This window comes from Protopterus annectens, chromosome 5.part0, assembly GCF_019279795.1.
Source record: "Protopterus annectens isolate FY-2018-M chromosome 5.part0, PAN1.0, whole genome shotgun sequence".
In the NCBI taxonomy this organism is placed as follows: Eukaryota; Metazoa; Chordata; order Ceratodontiformes; family Protopteridae; genus Protopterus; species Protopterus annectens.
In genome coordinates this window covers 1,331,731,646-1,331,751,999 of record NC_056735.1, presented here as the reverse complement: position 1 = coordinate 1,331,751,999, position 20,354 = coordinate 1,331,731,646, and the positions used below count along the sequence as shown (strand labels likewise).

General features: G+C 38.1%; 1 long non-coding RNA gene across 1 annotated transcript in view; it reads right to left on the bottom strand.

Annotated features, from left to right (window-relative positions):
• Positions 1-6,358: 6,358 nt before the first annotated feature.
• Positions 6,359-20,354, bottom strand: part of LOC122802077 — a 54,879-nt gene continuing 40,883 nt past the window's right edge. The window contains exons 2-3 of the long non-coding RNA XR_006364877.1: positions 7,525-7,588; positions 6,359-6,443 (exon numbers count right to left, since the gene is read on the bottom strand). This is a non-coding gene — a long non-coding RNA (uncharacterized LOC122802077). The remainder of the gene's footprint in view (positions 6,444-7,524; positions 7,589-20,354) is intronic.

The window sequence follows — 20,354 nt, the reverse complement described above, 5'->3', positions numbered from 1 at the left end:
TATTCAAACCATAGAACAGCAAGCATAACACATGCATATTTTGAACAGCAATACACAGTCCAACAACATGCAGGGTTGATTGATGGCAACAGGCCATCAGGTTTGGATGTATGAACAGGGCAGATGCATCAACATACATGCAAATATGTATGAACCAACAGGACAAATGTCCAGGGTGTTAATTGTAATTGCATATACCAATTTCACATGGAATGGATTATATGTGGTTATAGGGTAGGGTGAAGAAAATTTAATTAACAACTTCAAATACCAGTACATATGCTGTACATTTCTAATAGCTGCAAATATATACACACTATAGTTCTCCCTACAGTTTCCTATGTGATAACTACTACAAGTTGGTGATAGGAATGTTACTGCTACATCAATATACATTTTCATTTTTATTCATACACATTCATATCTGGCTCTGTTCAGCTACATCATCCTGCTACATTTGCTTTATATAGCTATAGACAACTGTGGATGTTTGGTATTTCAGACAACCATACTATCTGCATATTGCAGACTGAGAGCAACATATCCAAATTTTGGGATACACATTCCAGCTGCAGTTACATTTTCAATACGTTACTGTTTGGTTCGGCTTGTCACATTCATTTCATTCTGTACTGACTGCAGTATACCTTATTCAGGAGTTATTACTACTTTATTGGTGGATTCATAACTCTTTCTCACACTCTCTCACTTGTTTTATTTTTACAATTCAGGATGGTACTTAATTCTAGGCTTTATTGACATGTTTTACCTGTAGTTCTAACAATCCTTTCCAACAGTCTCACTTCTGTCATGTTTCTGTATGTCAACAGGGATATATTTCACACATCTGTTTTACTCAGCTTCTGCAGCAGTACTTTTCAGCCTGCTGCAGGTTATGTACTATTATATTACAGGTGGGACATCTTTATTTCAGACTTGTTTCATTTTTATGTTTGGATTACAGGCTGCATCACACTTTTGTAATCAAGCACTACTTGCAAATCCTCTTACACTGTTACTTGCACATTTTATTAATTAGTGACTACACTGCACTCTTTTGCTAACTGTCATACTTATATATTTATTTACAGTTACAGGGAGAGAATTACTGACCTGCCTGGTGGCGCAACCGTGCCAGCCTATCATTATAGGCTCTACGGTTCGCAGAACGGACACCTGCAGCTGTAATATAAATAGAGTAATATTGGAATGCACATCTCCATAATATCAGCTAGGTTAATTTCTTACATAAATAATTACATGTAACTTACTCAGTAGTGGGGCGTTGGGCATTTGCCAGGCCTCCTGGATCCAACGGTTCAGTTGGTCCTGCTTGCGTCTCTTCAGGTCCGCATGGTGGTGACGGACCTGCTCACCAGTCCTTGGTATCCCTGTGGCACTGGTGAGATCATGAGCCAACCGGTACCATGCCTCAGCCCTATATGCTCCCCACAGGACCTGGCCCTGCATGAGTTGGGCCTCATGATTGTGGACAAGGAGCCAAACCATATATTTGGACTCCTCAACACGCCACCTCTGTGCTCGGAAGCAACTACCCTCACCTACACCTGACATTCTGGCTGCAAGTCGGTTCTACAATTGGTTATGCTGTGTATACCCGCCTATGGGGCTTATATATGCCGTTTTTCCCGCACTTATCTGTGATTGGCCATTTTGGAATTGTATCAGCTTCACAAAACCTGGTTTGTCATGCTCCTCTTTCTATTCATTCCTATATATTGGCTTAGTGGTTCAGTACCTTGACTATGGTGCATGATATCCTGGGTTCAAACCTGGCCACTGCTTTTTATATTTTATGACTGTCTACACAGGCTAGGAGATGTGTCTGTGTAAAGGCAGTTTTGTTACAGCTTGCTCAACGTTGCCCGTTGGTTAGCTTGTTGGCGCGGGGCGCAGCTCCGTGCAAATGGGTTACGCTGGTTTACGTGTCATTTGGCTGTCAGCACGCATATTACGCTCAGCTCAGCTATGGGCACACAGTTTCAGCATGTTAAACCACTGCTCACCTACGGGCACTCATTTTACACCTGTCAAACCAGTGCTCACCTACGGGCACTCATTTTATACCTGTTAAAACACTGCTCACCTACGGGCAGATGCACTCAATTTGTTAAACTGTAGCTCAGCTATAGGCACATCTGACATTTTTTATTATTTTGTTATCTCAAATTTCTTCAAAATATATGGCCCATTTCATTACATTTTACAAAAATATAATTTTATATGTGTACATATATGTCAGGGACTTGTTTCGTGCTTATTTCACTTAAAATAAAAATTGATGTTGGGAGGGCTCGGACCATGACTGCCTGCTCTTCAGCCGATGTCTCTACTGCTACGCTATTGCTTCTTGGCTTACTTTGCATATTTAGTTCTTATATGCTTTTCCACTGACTGCTAACTGTACCTAAGCTACGGGCATGCCCGCGCAAATGAGCGCACTCACGGGCAAACATCTTTACAATTTAAAAAAAATTATAAGATGTTCATTTGTACATTTTATGTTCGTAGTCTGTGGGGGTATATGTTGTGTTGTATTTATTCACATTTACATGGGCTCTGTCATGGGGGTTTACTTTCGGGACTTTTCCTCTTATGGGGACATGTCCGTTTGCAGGGCTCAGCCTACGGACATGCCCCTACTGTCTTCCACGGACCGTGTAAGCCTTAGGTGTGATTCAGCATGCCCTCATGCATATGCATGACATGCTGACGTCACACCGTTTAACTGCAGCCTCCGTGTAAGCCTTTCAACTCTTACACGGAGGCTTCGTGAATCCTGCCCTTAGTGTAGTCATTTGCCCTGTACATAAAAACTCTTTGGAATGCAGCAGGATTACACTTAGAAAAAAATAATTTTAGGGGTTGCAGCTGCTATTATTTTGCTGTACGTACAAAAGGCAACAGGTTAAATCAGGGTGATGCTGCCAGACCTTGGGCAAGAAGGAGAAGAAGATGAAGAAGAAAAAGAAGGGTGTTTAGGCCCTGTTTGATCTATCATGGACTGCATGACAAAAATTGCTGTGAGATACAGAATGGACAATGAAGGAACTATGCAACCTCTACTGCCCCCACCTCAGGCCCCAGGGAAATCATGGAGAACCCATCCCACTTAAAATAAAGGTATGTGTAGCATTATGCATACTAGTTACTGGTATTTTCCAGAGACCCACAGGGTTGTCGCAAGCATCAGCCTCTAGAATATTGCATTAGTATCTAAATGCAATACTAGTACATGCAAGGCATCACATCTGTTTCCTATGCACCCCACAGGAAAGAACAAGAACCATGCAGGAATTTTATGTAGTAGTGCACTTCCCTGTAGTGTTAGGGTCCATAGAATGCACACACCTAGAAATAAAAGCCAAACCTGGGGAACACAGAATGAGGTACATCAGTAAACAAAGTTTCCACTCTAGTCAGGTTTTTTCAAATTCCCAAAGGGTCATCTACAGTGTCTGTGCAGGTTACCCTGGCTCAACCTAGGAATATCATAGAGTATGTATTTGGATTGCTCAAATCAAGGTTCCTGTGTCTGGATGCTTCAGAAGGTGCACTGCAGTATGACGCAGGAACCTCTGTTGAAATAATTACAGTTTGTGCCATGTTGCACGATGTAATTCTCAGGAAATAGCATAACAAGGACAGCAAGAGGCAGGACCACAGTTTAAAGGGCCACAGGTTAGGCATACACCATATGTCCTATATCTGGCTAAGAGACAAAGGATAGTACACACAATCACTGCCTAGGTCATGAACATCCACATGAGAAAATTGATGCCTGTCAAACTTCACAAACTACTTAACCAAGTAATGGCTGTGTCCTGACATCATCAGACAAGAATAACCCCCAAGGACATAATTGTCACCTGCAATAATGGCAAGGTAAATGTGGAACCTGTAAAGAAAAAAAATGCACAAAACTGATTACTTTCAAATATAAATATGTATATACCTCTAAGCAGAGGATTTGTCTGAGGTGTACATTTATGTTAGTAATATATCATGTCAGATTTTTGCAATATACAGTTATATATTCTAACCAATATTGTACATCAAGCATTTCAATTGACCACTATCTATAAAGCATGGAACAAGCCAATCATACTCTCATTTGCACAACTATACTAGTAAGCAAGACTGAAGTACCTAATGCTTCCACTGCTTTACTTACAATACTAACTGAAATACAGGGAGGTTCAACAATTATAGCAGAAATAATGCACACGAGTAGGAACAAGAAATCAAAAACTTTTCATCTGCAATACATATTGATAATTGCATGCTTGTGAGTAAGCACGTGTTAGTTATCCATTGTTTGCATCAGGCATGTATGCAACCCTAAGTCACAAACACGTGCAAAGAGCATGGCACAGTCATCATCATTTTCACAAGGTGTGGGGGTGTAGGAGGGCAAGGCTGACACCAAAGGAGGGAATGTGTGAGAGTATGAAACTCATATATCTATCAGAGTAAACCAAAACTAGCTTCCACAACAGCATACTGTAAATCCAAAAATGCAAAATTAAAGCTGCAAGGGTAAATCCAAACTCTTTAATATCTTAAAACCAGAAATCTTAGTGCTTTTGTTCACCACCATTGAACTTTATCAGAAACTGGTTGAAAATAGACTAAGTCCCCTTATATAACCTTTTGAAAATTGCACCAACATTTTTAAAGTGACATACATCAAATAAACATACACAAACCCACCACTTTAAAACACAGACCATTCAGTGATGTAAAAAATACAGCTATAAATAGAAATACATCTTGTTTAAAATAAAACTTAAAAGGTCGTAAAAATAATCACAATACATTTATGAAATACAAGATGATCTGATCTTTAGAGCAGGTATTAAAGAAACCACATCACTGATGCCAGGCAGGATAGTGGCATTCAACAAAATTTGCCAAAATAACTCTCTTTTTTCTTGGAGAGTTTCCCAGTCACCACCCGTAGGTTGCAATTCCACCTTTTCAAGTATGTTTCTGATGGAGTTCAATGGTGGTTAATGAAAGTGCTAAGACTTCTGGTTTTAAGACATTAAAAGGTTTGGATTTACCCTTGCAGCATTCATTTTGTATCTATCAGAGTATACAGTGTTTGGGGCCAGTAACAATAGATGTATATCACTCAACAGTACTGTTTAGATGGCTTGCATGTATGTCAGGTGATATGGGCAAGTAATTTTGTTTTCCGTGTGTGTGTGTGTGTGTGTGTGTGTGTGTGTGTGTGTGTGTGTGTGTGTGTGTGTGTGTGTGTGTGTGTGTGTGTCTGTGTGTCTGCGTGAACACAATTAAGCACTGTGCTAGCACTATGTCCTGACACCTCGGACAGGTGTGAACCATGCATGGTAGAATAATCAGTTCAGTGCTGTCACCCCTGACCATAAGCGTTATCTCTGCCAGGAATTGCACTGCTACCTCCATGGATCTGGCTAGAATTTGGGGTGCTAACTGAATATGAATGGTGCTTGCTGGACAAGCTCTCATGACTACACCCAGAACCATGACACTCTGGCCTACTACATCTCGATGTGGACACTGCAATCACTGACAGACTAGTAGAAGTAGTGACACTGTGGAAGTGGGATCTTGCATGGTCATATCTGATAACATCAGAAGATGAAGCAGCTCTCCAGCCACATGGATGCCCAGCCTCCCCCATCAGATTTTCCATCACAGACACTGCTTGATCCAGTGTGTTATTTAACCTTTCTAAGGATTCATCCACATGGTTCAGGGAGTCATACATTTCAGAATACACAATGTTTAGTACTCAAACTATCTCTTTCAAGGCCCTGGAAGAATGTGCCTGTGCCTATACTGCAGGCCTACACATACATCTGGTGGTATCTAATGACACATCATCAGGAGGAGGGTGGACAGCAGACCTCCTCCAGGCACCTCTACCATCCTTCTTATGTGACACCTTGCCCTCATGATGGCTATGGGGAAGCAACCAGCTCTGCAACCAGAGTAACCACACTACCACCTGATCAACTGTGCCACTTTCAAACTGCTATATATCAGATGTCTCCCAATCATGGGTATGCGTAGGCATACTAACTGTGTCCAAAATATGGGCAGAAAAAGTGACAGCCACAACCTCAGTATCAGACTGATCATGTGCACCCCCAAATTGCCACTGCCATCATCAGAGGCAACTGGTAATCTTACATCAGGTGGTAGGAGTTCCACAGATCACCTGTAACAAGCGATAAACATGCCAAGCAGAGAAATAAAGAATACAATTGATCACATAGTTTTCTTATATGAAATTTATATTAAACACTAATAGATGCTAAAGCAAAACACATTTTATACAGACCTGCATCTACCTTATATGCAGTGATAGCAATAACCAGATGTGTGCTCATCATGTGCAGATAGGATGGCAGCCTGCAATCTAGATGTGCCTGTACATGAGGAAGGAAAAGGAAAAAAAGGCTGAAAAGTATCACAATGCAAATGAAACAGAGAAAGAGAACAATCATTCAAATTAAAAATGTTCTCAAACAAAAATGTAATGAACATTTGGAATTCCCCACAAACACCCTCTTCTATGTCTCTGTTATGTGTCATCTGACTTATACTTATTGCTGGCTATATATATATATATATATATATATATATATATATATATATATATATATATATGGGTCCCCTTTGGTGGATCGAACTTTTAAATGTTCGAAGACGATATGGCCGAGACCATAACTTTGAACATTTAAAAGTCTGAACAGAGTGAATGGAGATCCATGTACAGAACGGAACAGGAAAATTTCCCATTTCCACAATGCAGTGCGATCTCGGAGTTGGTATATTTAAGTAAGGGGGTGGGGGTGCAGGGGTGCGTAGCCCCCCTGCTACAGCAGTTTAGTTTAGTTTTGTTTTTTTTTTTTTTCTTTTTTTAGTTCAGTGTTTGAACTATTACAAGTTCGAACATATGGTCTCAGCCATGTTTGCTTCGAACTTGTAATATGTTCGATCTACTGAAGTAGATCCATATATATATATATATATATATATATATATATATATATATATATATAAATATATATATCAGACATCTAAGATATTTGCGTATAAAGATCTAACAATGACACTTGCATTTTGCATACCTGGACATTCTGCTTGAGATACTCGGGGTCTGACATCCACATTAGCACCAACATCAAGGATTCTGTGTGAACCCTTGGCTGAGCTATCTAGATCTCTGACAGTGGAGAGGAACTCCTCTTTTTCACTTAGTGGTGGTTCAGTGGCAGGACCTCCTCCCATAGCCACCTGTTCCCAGGCAACTTCACCTGTCCTATGGCAGGCAGAGTTTATCATATCACTTGCCTGGTGTCATATCTGGGAGTAACTTCTCCCATGCCACCTGACAACATTGATGTCATAGATCATGTGCTGCCATATCCTGTCTTGGGCATAATGGCCACCTCTACCTCTCCCTAAGAGAAAAGCTCCATGGTGATGTAAGGCTTAGATAATTACCTCATTTTCTGCATCAGGGTATGTGGGCTTGTGGGGTACAGATTTCTTCTTGGATACCATATTCCTGTATGAGATGAAACAGAAAAACAGATACATATTTAAATATATAATACACAGATAGGATGGCTGTGAAATCAATTATGTATGAAATGTATCCATCATGCACACATCAGTTTAAAAGGTAATGGTCCCTAAGACTACACACAAATTAGGACAGCCCCCCCCCCAAAAAAAAATCTAAATGAAATGTCAACAATCTATAACAGTTCTGTAATGCAGACAATACATATCTGTAAATGTGTAATGCATCACAGCATTAACATAATAATAATTCCCAATATAGCAGTAGAAATGTAAGACAACTATTATAAGTGCCATCCCCAGTGATGTGGAGGGCAGTCAGGTAGAAATGGCAAACCTAGAACATTTATTTGTGTTAATACATGTAAAAATGCCTGACCTTGTTACAAAGTTATAATACACTAATCTGCAATAAGTTTGCAAAAAAACAATAACATACAACCTACAAAATATAGGTAAGGTAGCATTCTGTAGCATACTTTTTGTAATGCAGACATAACTGATATGCCTGAGCTATTCTAAAAATAAAGGGCTAAAGAAAACCATTAGGAAAAATAAATGGTTTGGAGTAGGCATTGCAATTAACCCTTTAATATAAAAATAATAACATAATGGCAAGAAAACAGTGTAGAAAATAGGTAATTCTCCAAAAGTTGTGTTTATTTATTATTATGTATCAGTATAAAGCTCTCCACTATGGTAGAAGTGTATTAGCTACATGATTACCTTTATATAGTGCAATGTCAGCCCTGTGAGCACTGTGGGTATACAGATGAGGTGTTAAATCATTTCCTTCCTGAATACCGCAATCTGCGTTAAGTATAGGGAAAATAAACATAGAGTAAGGAGCTGCACAATTACATAAACACACCCTAGCACTGCAAAGATGAGCATTGAAAAGTGGTACCTGCTAATGGCTTGCAGGGGTCTATGATTAGTCCAACTGTAGAAATAATCAGGGTTTCATAGTCTCTCCTCTTTGATCTACACTTAATAAAACTGTGTCAGGGAGAAGGGACTTACTAAAAAATCTGAAAGTACGTAGTCCATGTTAGGAGAGCACCATTCCTAACATTCAAATGACCACAGTTACTGATCCTTACTAAGAAATGTTGTTCATTTTCAAGGCAGTACATTAAGCAGTTATACAGATAACATATGCAATTAAAATGAGATAGAATTGCTGTTAAGAAAGCATAGATATGGGAATAGAGGCACCATAAAGTCATACCTCACTCACCCCACACTCTCTCATCATTCCTTCCTCCCCCCATCTAGCAGTGCACAAGAGAGTTGCAGGGTTTACTGGAAACATCCCTAAAGCATCCACACTGCAGGCTCATCCAATAGGCAGTCTGGGTCACTCAGTCCACCTACCATTTATTTAGGACAAACTGTGTAGCTCATCTAATAGGCAATCTGAGTCCACTCAATAAACCCACCATTTATTTAGGACAAACTGTGCACTACCTCTGTCCTTGTGCTTAAAGTTCACTGAAAACATCCCTAAAGCATACACACAGTAGGCTCATCCAATAGGCAGTTTGAGTCCACTCAATCCACCCACCATTTATTTAGGACAAACTGTGTACCACCTCAGCCCTTGTGCTTTAAGTTCACTGGTAACAACAAAGCATACATACTGCAGGCTTATCCAATAGGTAGTCTGAGTCCATGCAATCCACCCACACTTATTTAGGACAACTGTGTGCCACCTCTGCCCTTGTGCTTTAAGTAAGTGTTAGGAGCATCCAGTCTTCTATGTGTATTTTAGCCTGCATAGTGAAAAGTCTGAAGACAAGTGCATCAGGGTTTCTAGTTTGTAACTAATAGCTTTATAACCTGTAAAACCGCCTCCGCTGATATGCTACTGGTCAACCTTTACTCTCTGTTTCCTAACAGACACTAACATTTACTCATACTGCTCTTACTGAAACTATTTATTTCGCTTATATTTTCTTCACTACTTCTAGTCTTGCTATTCTCATTATTTATATCCTCCTGTCTTTCTTTAGTGGAAATGCATAACGTCAAGGATGCCACCTTGCTATCCCACTTTCTTTCTCATTTCTCCTTGCCTGAGACAGTTATTAAATCACTTTCATTTCTGAGGTATTATATGTGCACAGTCAACACTGAGTCAGTACACACAACTGTCTCTTTAGTGTCTTTTTTATTTAGCTATAAAAATGTCCCTGCAAGCAAATATTTTGGTAGCCTAAAACAAAGACATTTGTCCACTAAAATAGCTTTATTTTCTTTGACCACAGCAGTCCCATTGGTACTTTCTCCTTTAACTCTGTTACATTTATTGTTTTCAGCAGTCCTCTGTCTCTCTTCCTTAAGGTTACTTCTCTTTTTGTGTAAGTACTTTCAGTTCTGAGCCAGTAATTTTCCAGAGCTGAACTCCCACATTTTGGCTTAAATTTTCCTCATTGTTTTGCTAATCTGTGGGGGTTGGGTAGCCTTTGGACTTTGCATTTCAAACTACATAGAAACCTCCTTACATTAAACAGTTGTTCAAACAGTCAAGTGCATTTTTTACTGTTATCACCACTAGTCAAGTCAAGGTGATATTGGACTAAATCTCCTACTACAACTGTGTCATAGAACACCATAATCAGGACCTTCATTTACTAGCACAGAGGCCTTTTAAACTGCATTGTTCCTTTTAGTTATCATTCTCTCAGTAAATATTTGGCTGTTTAAGTTTAGTCACTGATTTCTTTCTCTGTCTCTTTGGCAGATTTTCAACCCTCTTTGTTCATTCTTGCTAAAGCTCATGCTCACTCTGCTCCCCTACCCAAACGCAAATGACTACCCAACTCCTCCTACTCTACAGTTATACTTCCATATCACCACCTGCATGTTCCTCAAACCAATAGCATCAGTTCCCTCCAAAAGAAAAACAATAAATAGAATTATTCCCAATAGTAACACCCACTCTAGTTCACCACCCAAGACTCTCTCTCAAGCTGTCTTAATCCTTGCTCCCTATAACTATCAAATTACATCTCTAAAGCCACCCAGTACCCTCATAATAACCCTCATAACATTTTCTGATTATAATTTACAACAAAGATAAACCAAGTAAAATAAGATGCACCTAACTCAGATTATTTTATTATTCCTCCTCACTCTATTAGCCTTTACCACCAATTATCAAATTAATCTCCTTCAAAGACTTAAGACTGCATCCAACTCTCACCAAGAATATTAACATCTACCCAGCCTGTCTTTTTCCATAACACCCTATCTCTATAAACAAACCATATCTGATTTATTTATCTATATATTTATTCATGATCAAATACCAAACCAAGACCAAATTATAACTGGCCACATTCTTCCCTCTGTAAAATATCAGTTCAAATAATTCGTAGAGATATTCACCCCAACCCAGGTCCTTCTGTTTATAAAACCATTGCTTCCATCCCCAACAAAAACAAGTCACCTAATACATCTCAACAAAAAACAGAACTCAAACATACCTTGCTAAATATGAATAAAAAGGTATGTGCAATAAAATCCATTATATACATGCTTACCTTGCCACGTACACTCCTGACGTAGTAATAGCTATGGAAACCTGGTTAAAATAAATAAATAAAAGATAATGAGATCACCTTCCATGATATAATACACTCAGGCATGGCAGACACAACAAGTGTGCAGGTGATGCAGCAATCATCCATAAAATTACCTAATCATCATCTTACTTCCACAGGAAATACCCAAATTTAACAATGCTGAACTTTTAATAACACCCCTAAACATTATCATTAGGAAATCCATATGTTTATCAGCAATTTGTATACCATCAGGGAATAACATTGATACTGTTGAAAGCATCCTGTATTGGATATCCCAAAAAATTAACCATGAAACTATAATACTTGGAGACTTAAATATTGACTCTCAACTTATACATCTTCAGACAATTAATAACCACATCTACTAGAATCAATAAAACTTCAGGGAGACACTCAGCATTAGACTGGATTCTTACAAACAGACAAACTGACAAAAGTAGGCTGCCTCCCAGATATCATAAATGACCACATACCAACATATGCCATTAGAACTCACTATAACCTAGATAAACATATTATCTATAATCAAATATGAAATACAACCAATTTCAGCAAATATATTTTCAACAAAACACTAAAACAATATAACAGGAATGTACTTGGGACAATGCCACTAGATACTGCTGTAAAACACTTTAATAACATTTTCTTACAGAACTTAAATAATGTAGCACCAGTATGCAGTAAGAGTAAAATCCAACCCCACCATGACTGAAAAAATAAACAACAAAAAAAGTCATGATTAAAGGGGATAAATCCTGGAAAATTGGTATAAAAATAGAACTCAAAATTCCTTCCAGAAATTTAGAATCTTAGAAACCTTGCAAAAACTCTGTATCAAACAGGATAACTAAACATACTATACCAACCTACAAGACAAACATAAAAACAAACCAAAACTTTTTTGGTCATCACTAAATAAACTACTCTACCCTAGCAAGATCACCACTCCCTCTCCAAAAACAGACAATACAACATATTCTATCCCCACATAGTTTAATTCCTACCTTATACAATCAGTATTATATCTCTTAGACAGTAATACATCTGCCGTCCTCTCTCTACCCCTGTCCAATCAAAACCATCCACAGCTCTTCAGTTTTAGTCTAGCACTTACCTCACTTATAATGAATTTGCTCCTTAAATTGGACTACTTCCATAGCTGTCGACCAACTACCATCAGACTACCTAAAAACGGCTGCAGAAGTCATAGCCTTCCCTGTTCCATACTAATTAATAGGTCCATTGCAGAAAGATACGTCCCATCACTGTGGAAAGAAATCCCACATCATACCACTGCACAGAGGTGACATATCTACAGAGTTTAGTAACTACAGACCAATAGCAATTCTCCCTCCTCTCCAAAATATTAGAGAAATGCATCCATATATATAGCTGATGCAACACTTAATCTCAAATAACCTGTTCTCAGCAACACAATGTAGCTTTAGGACCCAGTACAGCACCACTATTACACTACTACATTTTTCCAGTATAATAAACCAACATAGAAAAATGGTCTGCCTGTGTCCACCACATTCTTAGACTTCTCAAAGGCATTTGATACTGTCTCACACCAGTAATTGTTGGTTTAACTATTTTTAACAGAACTTTTACAAAACTCCTTGTTGTGGTTTCTTAGATACCTATCTGGAAGGCAATAGACCATTAAATGGCAACAAACCTACTCATCATTTCAACCAGTTACTACAAGTATCCCTCACAGCTCTATCCTAGGTCCTCCCTATTTAATATATTTATTAATGACCTCCACACCTCCACTCACCATGAAAGTTTACTTCAGTATACAGATGACTTAACATTAATATGTGCGGCCTCTACAATAAATAAGCTCCAAGACATTACCCCCAAATTTTTCTCCTCTGTAGAACCCTTACTCAAGGAAACAAGCCTCCTACTCAACCCCAAGAAAACTAGGTTAATGCTTTTTACCTCAAAAAGTTGCCAAAATCGAAAGCAATCACTTACCATAAAGTCAGGAAATAATAGTCATTGAAAATGCAGCTCACTGTAAACCTCTAGGCATTATAATAGATGACGGTCTCAAATATGACCAGCATGTAATGCACACCATTAAATCTACACACCAGAAACTAGACTTCCTTTATAGGATCAATGAATTTCTTACAGATATGCAAGCAAAATGAAAGCCACCACATACGTATTGCCAACTCTCTAATACACCACTCCTATCCTAATAAACTTAAATACTCAAAGAAAGAAACTTGTCTCCTGCTACAATAAAATAGCTAAATTTGCCAACAATCTCCCTCATAGGACCCACCATTGTCATAGCTTAAAACAATTAAACTGGCTTGAATTACACAGCCACCTAACATATTCTCAACTAACTATACCACACAGACTCATTTATCGTCCAGAAAAATTCCCTGCGCTACAAAACTTATTAATACACTGCTGTCCAGCAATGGACCTCTACTCCAGTAACAAATTTTTGTTGCTTACAAATAAATCAAATAAAGTTGCAAGAGACTATCTCTACTCCCAGTATATTGCTAAACTCTGGAATAATATCCCTCACAAATCAAACTCTCTAACAAACTCAATAGTTTTTAACCTCTGCTTAAACTTGCACATGCTTATCAAAAGGTTGAGACTTTGTGTTCACCATACTATACTCTCCAAACACTCTCCTTAAACAAAATACTCTCAACCTCTCACTGAAATGACAAAACAATTTTTATACATAACTGCTGCCTGTACAATCAACTAAGCTGCATGCAGACTTTCTCTTTAGTAGCTCCCACCTCTATAAAATCTTAGAATGTATAAATGTAACTACTGTTTGTGTATAAATGTAAATAGAATTGTAACTACTCTGTGTTTAACTGGAACTTAGTATAATGCAATGTAAGCAAATGGAGCTTTATCCCTGGGCCCCTGCTGAAAATGAGTATCACCCAGTAGGATTTCCCGGTTAACAAAGGCAAATAAATAAAATAAATAAAGAAAGAGATGAATGCACCTGCAGTGTTTGCAGTTTTTGTTCAATATTGTGTGAGTACATGGATATCTTAACTGTTGGCAATATCCCAATCATCCAGATATTTGCTGTGAAATGATAAAGGACAGCTTTCATAATTTTTTCTGTTGTACTTTCAATGTAACTTGATACAATGTAAAATTTTCAGTACATTTAAACATGTTTTCTACTTCTAAGATAAGTCCTTGTCTGTGGAAATATGGGATATACTCTTCAATGATTGTATTAATACCCTGGTTTGCTGGTTCAAATCCATACAGGTTCCAGTCACAAGATAACAAAGTTGATTAAGCATCATAAATGTACATTGAAAGTATTTGTTTCCAAACTGTTTTTCCCTTTAACATTTGCATGTGATTTGGCATTGTGCTCTGTTGACTGACAATGGTTAGTAGCAGTGAATGGCAGTTCACTGCCCAGTTTAAAAACTGACAAATGTTATTTAGACTGGCATCAATAATGCAATTAAGACTAGCATTGCTGAGCTCCCACAACAGTCAGACAGTACTGAGTAAAGTAATTCAAGCTGTCATATACATATCTCAGTAGCATAATGTGTAAATGTATTGACGATAGAGACACAGTGTAGGCGATTCAGAGTTCAAAACTGATTCCCCTGATCATTTTACTGAGGGAGGTCATAATAGATCTTAACACTCATTTTGGTGTATGAATATGTTGATGTGGGAAACTCAAGTAAGGTCATTATAGACTACAAATGACAGACAGGTAAAGTCATTTGAAATTATGCCAATATTAATTGTGTGTGCTGTGTGAAAAATGGAAGCATTTCTACTGTTCCCTGTGTCCTTTTCCAATTCCATGGCATTAGCTACAGTCCTGATATTCTGAAATATACATGACAAGACTGATGTGGCAAGGAGATGCAAGAAGTCTGAATGTATCCATGTAATGATTGCTAGACATACACTGTGGCTCATTTCATGTTCTCCATATTGGTATCTCAAATGTTTTTGTGAATGCTTCTCATAAAGATTGTCTTCTGCATTTGTGCACCACTTGGCAGTGCAAAATGTACTTTCACAGTTTAAGGCAAAAGAGAAACATTTAGTTTAATCTGTATTATGAAGTGCAAACCAGCCTGGTGGCATTGCAAGGCTGTCTGCATCCTGGATAGTGCTCAGTGAAGAAAAAAACACCTGCCAGATAACTTTCTCTGTGGCACAATGTGTAAGTGCAGTAAGCTTAGAGGAAAAAGGACAAGCTGATGCATGATTCAAATCCAATTAAATGATAATTTTACAGATGGTGGTCTGAGTACATGCGTAATCTCATTTTGATGCTGTTTAAAAATCAAATATTGTCAGTATTGTTAACATGTGAGTTGTTGCATATCCACTTGCACATTATTTGTCATTAACTGCAAGTCTGATAATGTGTTCCAGAAAGTACATTCCTGCTGTTGCAATGAGATGTGAGAAAGATGAATATGTTACCTGAATGTACTTCTTGCTCTGGTCATTGCTATGTATACCATCTGATTGCATTTAATTTACTGTCAGCTTTTATCTCCATCATATATTTTTTTATAATGCCTTTTCCATTTGCTTTCTGCTTAGCAGTTTGCAAACATGATTTACTTCCTAAGGAAAAAGTGAAAAACTTAGTTTAGGCTGCCTTCTTTAGACCAAAGTCTCCTTGTGTCAGTGCATGGCTGTCAGCACAGTGGATAATAATGACTGCAGAGAATGCACCTGACAGATGTCCACATCTATGGCACATAATGGAGATTAAGTTAATTGAGTTAAATAAGGTACGTGATGTCTTCTTTAAATCCTTTTTAATGATCACATTGCAATTATTCACAATATGTATTTTTTATTTTAATTTGCATATATTATGTGCTTGGCAGTGTATAAACATGGTTCACTACCTAAGGGAAAAAATGAAAAATTTGGTTTAGGCTGCCTTATATCGTGCAAATATGCCTGGCATCAATGTGCAACCCTCAGCACCATGGATAGTAATGACTGCAGAGAATGATTCTGAGAGATGTCTGCATCTGTGGCACAAGGTGTAAATGAAGTGAACTGAGTTAAATAAGGCACATGATGCCATGTTTGAATCATGTTTAGAGATCATATTACAGTTATTCACAATATGTAATTTTTTAAAATTTTAATTTGCATATTCTCTCCACTTGGCAGTGCACAAAAATGGTTCACTACCTAAAGAAAAAAGTGAAAAAATTTGTTTGGGATGTCTTATGTAGAGCAAACATGCCTAGCAATGGTCTATCCTCCTCAGCATTCTGATTAGTACTGAGTGGAGAAATTCCACCTGTCACATACCTATCTCTGTGGCACAAGGTGTAAGTGCAGTGAGTTTAGATAAAACACCCCTGATTAAGGTTTCATATTCAACTAAAAGTTGCTTTTACAAAGGGTATAAGAATCCCATTTGTCACAAGATTTTGATTAGGACTGTAAAAGTAAAGAAAACTATAATGTAAAACATGTTTATTGCAAGCAATGTGCAAGTAATGCTTGTATAAGTAAACTGTCTATTTAGCATATGTCATTAATGCTTTCTTCATAACCTCAAGCTAATGTGTACCCAATGTGTTAAACATGAAAATTATGATATTGAATTAAAATTAATTTGCATATGTATGATGGACACAATACTTTTGTTATAATTATCATGACTCCTCACATATTCTAACTATGTGTTTAGGACAGTAGTGTCTTGTGAAGTAAGTATTATCTAAATGTTAGTAGAATTGTATGCAATTACATGGGACAATCATAGTGATGTTACATTGCTCTGTGCACACATGCATTGTCTGCACAACCTGTAATGCACTGTACCACCTGTTCCAAACAATGGATTTTCAAGAAGTACAGATGCGCTTTTTCACATCCTTAAAATTAGTGTTTTGCTGTAACACTTGCAACTAATATTGTGCTCTGTAGATTGTGTAACTTGATGTAGCACATTTGATTCTCAACATGGAAAATGTGTGTTTGTGTCCATGTGTGTAATGATTGGTATTATATCCACTTTCCCTGAAGCGAATGCATTTAAAAAATTTACACATAGCTGCCTTCTCACACATTTTACAGAAAAATCCTCTCTGAAACACACTAACAATGTCATCCTGAAAAAAGTGCATTCTCTCCCCTTAACAATCAGACTTCTCCTGTGGTGCTTGTGACTAATACTGTGCTCTCTAGATGGTATAACCAGATAGGTAGGAGGTTCAATGCTCAACACTGTTTGTGTGTGTGTGTGTGTGTGTGTGTGTGTGTGTGTGTGTGTGTGTGTGTGTGTGTGTGTGTGTGTGTGTGTGTTTAAAACACTTGGTGTTGAATCCCCTTTCCTTGAGGAAAATGTATTTAACTTTGCACACAGCTCCAGTATTCCACTTTTTATGGAAAAATCCTCACTGAAACAGATTGATCCAGTTAAATGTACACTCCCTTAAGAGTCAGACTTCTTCTGTGGTGCTTGTAACTAATAAGGTGCTTTCTAGGTTGTGTAACTAGATAAGTAGGAGCTTTAATGCTCAGCATGAGAAACTTGTGTGTGTGTGTGTGTGTGTGTGTGTGTGTGTGTGTGTGTGTGTGTGTGTGTGTGTGTGTGTGTGTGTGTGCTTGTGTGTATGTGTGTGTGTAACACATGGTGCTCGATCCACTTCCCATGAGGAGAATAAATTTACATTTGCATACATATCCCTTATCCCACTTTTTATAAAAACATCTTCTTTGAAACACACTGATGAGGTCATCCAGACAAAAGTGCAGTCTCTCCCCTTGAGACATAGACTTTTCCTGTGGTGCTTGCAACTAATACTGTGTTCTCTGGATTGTGAAAATAAATAGGTAGGAGGTTTGATGCTCAGTATGGGTAAAGTGTGTGTATTGTGGGTTGGTATTTAGAATCTGGTGAGTGTGTCTTCTAACACAGCTGTGCTCAATCAATTTGTACTGTGAAGAAACATTTTAAACTGTTAGATGACACTATTATTCTCTTATCTCACCTTTCAAAACCACATCTTCTTTGTAACACACTGATGAGGTCATTTTACTGTAAATGTCAGACTTCCCTGTGGTTCTTGTATTTCTTACACTTTTCCTAGAATCTGTAAATAGATATGTAGGAGGTTCGAATACAGCAGCAATTAACTTCAACTGTGTGTGTGACTATGAACAAATTCAGGATTGGTTGACACACATCTGCAGTGGCAGATGGCTGTAAAAGTCATTTTACCAGACACATTTCCTTGATGATACGCTGTTGATGTCATCTCTTCGTAGACGCTGTAGGCCTCACTTGTACTCAGTATTTCCCTGCTGATAATGTGCTATATAGATTGTGTAACTAGATAAGTATGTAGATCAAGTCCATCCCTATTTAAATAGCGTCACTGTAATTATTGTCCTATACTATTGGCCACCTCACAACCACCTGTATGTACACTTCTACTTATTAGAGGGATTTACCATGGCACAGTGTTACACTAGGAAATCCTAGCACCCACAAGGAAAACAACTTTTTGGCCAAGCAACAATGACAGAATGCTACCATAACTGCAGTATCTCACAGTTATAGTGCACATTTTCCTTTGTTGTGTGACTTTGATGCTGTGCTTTGCACATTGTATAACTACATATGTAGGATGTTTGAGTACAGCTGTGAGTGTGTCGTTCACCCTCATGTTGTGCAGACTACTCTTCAAATACATCTATGATGTGTGCAGTATTATTGTGCCTTTCAACCACTTTACAGATAATATACAGAGGTGATATCCATTCAACTGTGGACTGTCCCAGTTGTACGGCAACATATCATGTGGTACTTGCAATTCAGGCACTAATCTGTAGCTTGTGATTTTAGGTAGTTAGCTCAAATCCACCAATTACTACTCAGACTATATTGGGTCAGTCTTATTGTGAGTGTACATGTTGCTAACACTGTTGTCAAACACATCTGCTGTGTACACATATTGATGTTGATTCCTCTTACAAAAGACTATGATAATTTCCCACAAAGCAATTCTCTGATTCAGAGTAATGATGACATGTAATTACATTTTCCTTACATAATACGTGTATTAAGTGTTATGCTCTGACATGAAGGAATGAGATAACATTCTGCACATTGTTGACTTAGTACAGCTATTAAAAGCACACATATCCCTGGCAGCAATAACATGATGAAATGCCTTGACATACCGACATGTCTCATAATTGTAATGACACTTCTGTCATGGTGCATTCATTCACTACAATATCATGTATTTTCTGTAGTCCAAAGCTCAGGTATTTAACATCTACATTCAGTGACTGTTAACATTGTTGGCCTTATACTGTAATACATGACTGACATCCACCACAGTTATAATGTGTCCATTTACAGTGAGAGAGGCCTCCACCATCCCTTTTTTCTCAGAGAGATTGTTTACAACACATACATATGATGTAATAAGTTAACATAGATGGAGATTTGCACTTTTGTTAAGACTGTCACTGTGATGCGGTGGTTCATCCACATGTCCTTAGTGGGTAGCGTGACATACCTTGTTGTTCACTTCCAATAAGGGCAGCATTATATGAATGTAATGATGTTACACTAACACCATGGTATCTATATCTTAGTCAGTCTTATGTTGGAGAATGATATATTATCACAGGTCATGACTGCATGGCAGTGCAATGGTTTTTCAGGGAATGCTGTTATGTGAGTGCACCTGTGCCACATGCATTGATTACTGGCTTGTATATCATGCATACACAGACAGACTGTGGGTCAGTACTGGGACAGTCTGTGTACTATGCAACGAAAACAGCTTCCTTGTCAAAGAAGCACTGATACTGTACTGCTCAGTGCTGTGTGGGCAATAACATGTGTAGCTCTTTTTCAGCATTCTGACTAACTCCGATTGTTCATATTATATTTGCAACTCCTTTCTTACTGTGCACATTAATTTCAGTTATTTGTGACAGCCTCCATTGATATCTGCTGTGGCACATGCAGTTAATCTAGAGGTCTGTAGGGAGCCTAGTATCATAGGTGGGGGGTTGAATCTGGAAACATCTGTCTATCAAACAACTGTGGCAGAAGACAGTGGCTTACAAGCAGACAATAGTTATGATGCAGTGAGAAGG